This window comes from Ochotona princeps, chromosome 5 (genome assembly GCF_030435755.1).
Source record: "Ochotona princeps isolate mOchPri1 chromosome 5, mOchPri1.hap1, whole genome shotgun sequence".
In the NCBI taxonomy this organism is placed as follows: Eukaryota; Metazoa; Chordata; class Mammalia; order Lagomorpha; family Ochotonidae; genus Ochotona; species Ochotona princeps.
The window spans coordinates 99606044-99613498 of record NC_080836.1 but is presented as its reverse complement, the minus strand read 5'-3'; positions in this window follow the sequence as shown (position 1 = coordinate 99613498).

Sequence of the window (7455 nt, the reverse complement as noted above, 5' to 3'; positions counted from 1 at the left end):
CAAAGTAAGTATTGGTTGCAAAGTGCAGAGCAAGCAGCTGGGCAGCTGTTCTGAATTTCCTCCTGGAAGGATTGAAGGAAAGGTTCTGACAGGTTGATGTTCTGGATAAAAGGTACCTGCTTGGATGATGGCCAGGCCTTGATAGTCTATGTTGCTCATGACCCTCCTTCGATTGGTCAATAATATTGGGTTATGTGGGCACTTGGATGATGACAAAGTGGGCTTCAGCTAATGAAGTGGGGATTACTTTTTACTCACAGCCTGGAGTTCCAGGAAAACCCCTCAAGACAACCCAGAACCTCCAGATGATACCTGTAGGGCAGACAAATGACCTCATGGGTCTTGTGACCAAAGTTCCTGGTCAGTCAATTTTAGTAAAAGGCTGACTTGAAAAGAAACTTAACTAAGGAAGGGAAAATAAAGTCTAGTAATATCTAGCATCTTCTTCAAGCTCAAAAGGACTCAGTTTCAAGAGAAGGGCAAGAAGAGAAAATGTAAACCAGGGGACAGGGACCAGGCCACGCCAGGAACTTTCCACCCCCTGCACCTCTGCTAGCATCCTTTAGAAATCAAGCAAGGAGTAGCTTGAGGGAACTCTTGATTTCCACCAACCGGCAAGCCAAAGGATTTAAAACTGGTAAGAACTCTCTAATGCTTTAAATTTCAATAAAGGAAATCTCCGCATATAAAAATATACAAATTCCCCAAAGCCATCTCATCCACTCCCTTTAAAAGCTAAATGAGAGCCCAGCAAGATAGCTCAACCGGCTAATCCTCCACCTTCTGGTGCTATTCTTTATGGACACTGGTTCATGTCTGGCTGCTCCTCCTCCCATCCAGTTCCCTGCACGGGAAAGCAGCCAAGGACGGCCAAAAGCCTTGGGACCCTGCACCCTCATGGGAAACCCAGAAGAAATTCCAGGCTGCCGGCTTTGGATCAGTTCAGCTCAAGCAAACACGGACATTGGCTTCAGTCCATCTGCTGTGTTACACTAATACTATGCCAGTGGTTGCATTTAAATTCTTCTGTACTGAGTGTGCTGTTGTCCCAGAATAAATCAGCTCACAGAGCTGCCATTCCTGCTTTTCAACCTGAGGTCCTTCATTTGGAAGCCTTCGTTCGAATATGCAAAAGGAAGGAGGCGTGGCCCCGGACTCCCTCCCAGGACCCGCCAGGCCTTGCTCCTACCGTGGGAGCCTGAATGCACCCTGAACCGCGCGTCTTTGGATCTGCAGGGGAGCGATTGGGTGGACAGACTTGCCCTGCTGTAAGTAAGACGTCTCCCCTGGGTCGCAGCGCTCTCTCTTCCACATCCTCAAGTTGCCAGGCTGAGTGGTGGTACTCGGGAGCAGCTGGGCTGCAGCCAGGTTCCTTCCTCCAGGTCTGAATCAGCCAGGAGCCATGCAGGAGGCCTGCTCACTGGGCACAACCGCCCAGGCTCTCCCCAAGCGGCGCCGCTGGGGATCACCTGCCCAAGTAGGCTTGGCTGTCATTGACAAATGACTCTGATTTGCAGTTATCTGGAAAAGTAGATTAAATAAAACCAGGATTCTGGGAAAGTGCCAACATCTTACTGCAACACAGCATTCCAAACCCTTATCTAGAAGTACCCACCAAAAACAAACAAAAATCCATCCTGTTTGAATTTGAGATGAGAGAGCTAGAGCTCTAACTCAAGGGAACCAAAGCCTAGGATTATAACGCTAGGAAGGATAATCAGCGTATTTTAGGGCATTTCAAAAAGATCATTGAAAATGGAATTAGACTGGGGCAAAAGTTTTTGAAATTTATGCGTACTTACCTAATGTTTTATCAAGTTCCTGTTCTGTTGCCCATGTACCAAAGACTGGAATTTATAGTCTTGAAGTTTTGAAAAGATTCAGGAATTGTTCGCTAAAAATATTCTTATGGGCATGGTGGGAAAGCTCAGAGGCGAAACACTTGCCCTGCACACACCAGGATCCCATATGGGTGCCGGTTTGTGTCCCGGCTGCTCTGCTTCCCATTCAACCCCCTGCTTGTGGCCTGGGAAAGCAATGGAGGATGACCCTGCACCCTTGTGGATGAACCAGAAGAAACTCCTGACTCCTGGCTTTGGATCAGCTCAGCCCCTGTTGATGCAGCCACTTGGGGAGCGACCAGCAGATGAAAATCTTTCTCTCTGTCTCTCCTTCGCTCTGTAAATCTGTCTTTCCAATAAAAATAAATACTTGAAAAAATATTCTCACACTGTGTTTTATCCCTACCCATACTTGAACGCTCTGGTATGGCCTAAAGCAAAAGATTTTTTTTTTCCCAATAAGGGACTTTTCATTTATCTGTTTAATTGAAGTTATTTGAGAGGCAGAGAAAACACTCTTAGGTCACATGCCAAATGCCTACAATGGTGGGGTGGTGTAGGGTCAAATCTGAAAACTCACTCTAGGCCTCTCCTGCTGACAGCAGGAATCCGATTCCCTGGACCATTGCCACTGCCTTCCAGGGTCCGTGTCAGTGGGAAGCTGGGGCCAGGAACTGCAACTGGAAACTGAGTCTAGGGACAAGCAAATGGGAAGTGTTCATGGTAATCACTTGGCTAAATGCCCACTCCAGGTTATTATTTATTTATTTCTAAAATATTTGTTCACTTCTATTGTAAAGCTATATTTCTAGAGAGAAGGAGAGACAGAGAGAAAGATCTTCCGTCCACTGGTTCACTCCCTAATGGCTGCAATGGCCAGAAGTCAGCTGATCCCCAGCCAGGAGTCAGGAGCTTCTGCCAAGTCTCCTACATGTATTCAGAGTCCCAGAGTTTTGGGCCATCCTCCACTGCTTCCCTAGTCCACAGGTAGGGAGCTGGATGGAAAGTAGAGCAGCGGGGACAGGTACCAGCACCAATATGGCATCCTGGCACTTGCAGGGGGAGGGTTAACCAATTAAGTCATTACACGGGGCCAAGATCACATGTTTAAATAGACCCAATGTGCATTTTCCAGGTAGGTTTTTACTTCACTGTGCCTTAGTAGTAGCTGAATGAGTACAAATTCCAGTTTTGCTCATTTTGGCTAATAGATCAACAAGGGCTTCTCAAGGGTGTGGGCTGGTAAAGGTGCTTCAGGCAAGATTACAACAAGATTACAAGATTACAACAATTCATTATTATGACTCCCATCCACTTTATCTGCGATCTTACAATCAGGCAACAACACTTAATAGAGTAAATGTCCCACAAAATAGAATGAGTGTTCCAATGGGCTGAGCAGAAGAGTTTAGTGTTGGTAAACTGGAAGCAGTGACAGAATTCCAATTGGCTATTTTAAAATGGCTTTCTATGTAAGGTAGAGAGGAAAGAAGAAAGCAATAGGAAAATTGATGGGTTAACATGAAGTTATTTCTAGTTGCCCCTTTTTTATAAGGATTAGCATCATTATAATGCCAATTGAAATGTCTGGTTGGGAAATTTGACCATACCTCTTTAATCCTTGGATTTTTTTTTTTTTTTAGCTTATGAGATTCATTTTTGGTTTCAGTTTGATAGTTTTATCTTTTAATGAACAAATCTGTATGTATATTTTAAAGATGGATTTCTTTTTATTGGAAAGACAGATTTACGGAGAGACAGAGAGAACAATCCTCTGTCCACTGGTTCACTCCCCAAGTGGCCACAGTGGCAGAGCTGAATCCAAAGCCAGGAACTAGGAGTCTCCTCCCGATCTCCCATGAGGGTGTGGAGTGCCAAGGCCTTACTGAGGCCATCCTCGACTGCTTTCCCAGGCCACAAGCAGGTTGCTGGATGGGAAGTGGAGCAGCCAGGATATGAACCAACATCCATATGGGATCCTGGTGTGTGCATGGTGAGGATTTAGCCACTGAGTCATTGTGCCAGGCCCAATTAACAAATATTTTTATGTTCATCTTGTATCTACTTAAAAGGCACAGCAAGAGTGAATATGTGAGAGAGAGAGACACAGAGAACAGGGATCTTCCCTGTGCTGGCTTGCTCTCCAAGTGGCTGTGGCAGCCAAGACTCAGCCACGCTGAGGTCAGGAACCTGGAACCCTATCTGAGACTCCCACATGGGTGGGAGAGGTCACAGTACTTTGAGCCACTGCTGCTGCTTCCCAGGATGCACCAGCAAGAAACTGTGTAGGAAGAACATTAGCCAGGACTTTAGCTGGCACTCCAGTATTGCACTGAGGTGCCCCAAGTGGCAGTTTCACTCACTGTGCCACAGCGATATACCCTCTATTTTGTTTTAAGTTGGGTTTATGTGAGCCTAGTGTAGGGGATTAGCCCAAAATTGTAGCCATCTGTACTTTTTATTTAATAAGAAAAATGCACAAACTTTGGCCTGTTGCAGCTTAGCATTTTAGTTAAAACTATCTACCAGGTATTTTCCTGCACTTACTATCTCTAGATTGTAGATGGCTAAAAATGGCCAATTCTGATGAATCTCCAATGTGTACCTGCAGAAGGAGCAATAAGAAAGAAGGTTTGTAGAGCACATTTTAGAAGACATCTTTAGAATGAGCACCTTCTGAGAAAATCCTGTGGGGTGGATATGGCCATCCCTGTTTCAAGCAGTGACTTGGAGGGATTGTCTGTTAGCCATCAGGAGAGAAGAATCCAAGAGAACCATGGAGCTGGATGGAGACTCTGAAACAAAGCAAGCATCTTGTGAACTACTCAGATCCAAATCCCACCTCCATAGATAAAACCAAAAATCTGCCTAAAACTAGGGTTTTGGGGAATGTCAAAAGGTTAAAGCCAAATGTGTCTTTAACAACTATTGATAAATAATTTAGATTCAGAGGAGTAGGTGGGGAGGAATTTGGAAAGACTATATACATGATGAATGGCATCCAGCAGGAAAGGATAATTTTCAGGGAAAACTGAAACTAAGACATACAGATAGAAAAATAAACATGCGATAGCAGTCTCATTTAACTTAGTAAGGAGGAAACCAGTGAGGCTGTTACATTCAGCTCAAAAGAAAATACCTCAAATGCAGAAAGTTTATATCGGTAGCCTTGAAAACGGAAAAAAGATCAAGCGTATTGAAATTGAATATTAATGGAGGAGGAGTGGATAGATAACATAAAAGAATATTTATTTATTAAATGTATCTATTTGAAAGGCTGAGCAACAAGGTTGAGAGGGGAAAGAAATTCTGCAGCAACTGGGGCCTGGCCAGGCAAAGCCAGGAGTCAGGAGCTCCGTTCAGGTCTCCTACGAAGGTTCAGGGCTACTAAGGCCAGTTTTCACTGCGTTCCCAGGAGAATTGGCAGAAGCCAAATTCAAAGTACTGCGGCCAGCACTAGATTCACCAGTCTGGGGATGTCAGAGTCCAGTGCAGTGACTTAACCAACTGCCACAACATTGGGTGAATCTTATCACGTGCCCCTTACTTGATAAACCTCGTTACATTTTTATGGATAAGACTTATTTTACATTGTTATCAGTTAGTACAATTTACAGAGCTGTAAAATGGTTCTACAATCCCTACATTTTCCTTGAAGCACACATTTTTCCCAACTCTTAGCTGACCTCAACTTATTGACATTTCATAGCACTTTATGACTAGACATGAAAGGTTCAATTTCTAAGCTGTTTGCTGTAGTTTTATAGTTCTGCTAGACACGCTCCTCCTGATTCAGCTAATATTAGATTGACCTAATTGCAGCCATACTGAAAACAGACATGAGTTGGGAGGGAATGATGAATCTACCAGAAAATATCTCCTGCAGTTAAAAAGGAATAGCATGTGATCTATCTGATGAAACAGAAGGCCTAGCATGTGCTCTAACAGTTGCTCCTGTCTGCCCTTGCAATGATTTTGACCAAAAGCAGAGCTAGTCATCGCAGCCCTTTGAATATCTTCAGCTTTTTCCAATTTGTTGAAATTTTTGGAGAATATTCCATTTCAGGAAAAATTTTTAAATATTTATTATTTATTGCAAATTCAGATATACAGAGAGGAGGAGAGACAGAGAGGAAGATCTTCCATCTGATGATTCAATTCCCAAGTGACCGCAATGGCCACTGCTGTGCCGATCCAAAGCCAGGAGCCAGGAGCTTCCCCCAGGTCTCCCACACGGGTGCAGGGTCCCAAGGCTTTGGGCCATCCTCTACTGCTTTCTCAGGCCACAAGCAGGGAGCTGGATGGGAAGCGGGGCTGCCGGGATTAGAATCGGCGCCCATATGGGATCCTGGTGTGTTCATTAGCTGCTGGACCACCATGCCGGGCCCCAGGAAATTTTTATTGTTTTATTTATTGTTTTTACAGAATTTTTAACAGAATCGACATAATCATTTTTACTTTTTGTTTTTTCTTTCTTTTTAAAATTTATTTTATTATTTTATGATAAAGTTCCCCTCCCCCTCTCCAAATCTCCTCCAGTCCATTGATTTTGAATACATTATTACAATAGTATAATCCTGCATATATAAAAGTGCATCATTCTGCTATTTAAGTGTATCCTGACATTGTAGGCATGGATAGTGGCAGAGAATCCAGCATCCTATTGTCAAAATATATTTAATAGTTTAATTGAGAGTCCATCTTTGATTTGGAGAGAGATTCAGACTGTATTGTATCTTCAAATCTGGATATGATAGTCTTTATTATTACAAAGTTACTGTACATCACCTTATATGAAAAGTCAAAAAATAAATCAACAACAGAAAGAAAAAGAACATTATAACATTAGGTGTTGACAAAAAATAGGAACATCTCAAGCAAATGATCTAATCATGCAAGAAATTATTTTTAAAAACACAAGAAAGATAAATGGAATTGAAATTTAAAAATTCAAATTGGAACAAGAAAGAGCCATTTTTTTAAGATGAGCAAAACAAACTTTTAGCCAGAATAGCAAAGAAAAGCAAGACGAAAAAAAAACAAGAAAAATTAGAAATGGAAAAAAAAATCCTAAGAAACTAATAAGATGATAAAAATGAAGCTGGAAGAAACACAATTGCAGACTTCAAGACATACTACAAAGTAGTGGTCCCTCGTACGAAAACAGAGAAGGTCAATGGAAAGACTGGAAATTCTCTTTTAATATTATTCAAGTCGAAGTCTGTATTTTCTGATTTAAGAATGGATACAGCAGCTCGGTTTTCCTTTCCATTAGCCTGGAGTATCTTTTTCCATTCTTTTACTTTTAGTTTCTGCATATCTTTGTTGGTGAGATGTGTCTCTTCTAGGCAACAGATAGCAATGAGTTTTGGTTTTTTTGATCTAGTCTGCTCATCTATGATGCTTGACTGATAAGTTTAGGTCGTTTATATTCAAAGTTTGTACGGATAGGTAGTAATTTATTCTTGTCATTTTAGCAATTGGTTGTTCATTGTTTGATTTGCTCGCCTGTCGTTGTATTGGTTTGGTTTTCTTAAGTGCTATTCCTTTTCTCTGTCAATAGAACATCTTTAAGTATCATTTGTAGGCAGGTCTGGAAGAGTGAATTCTTTCA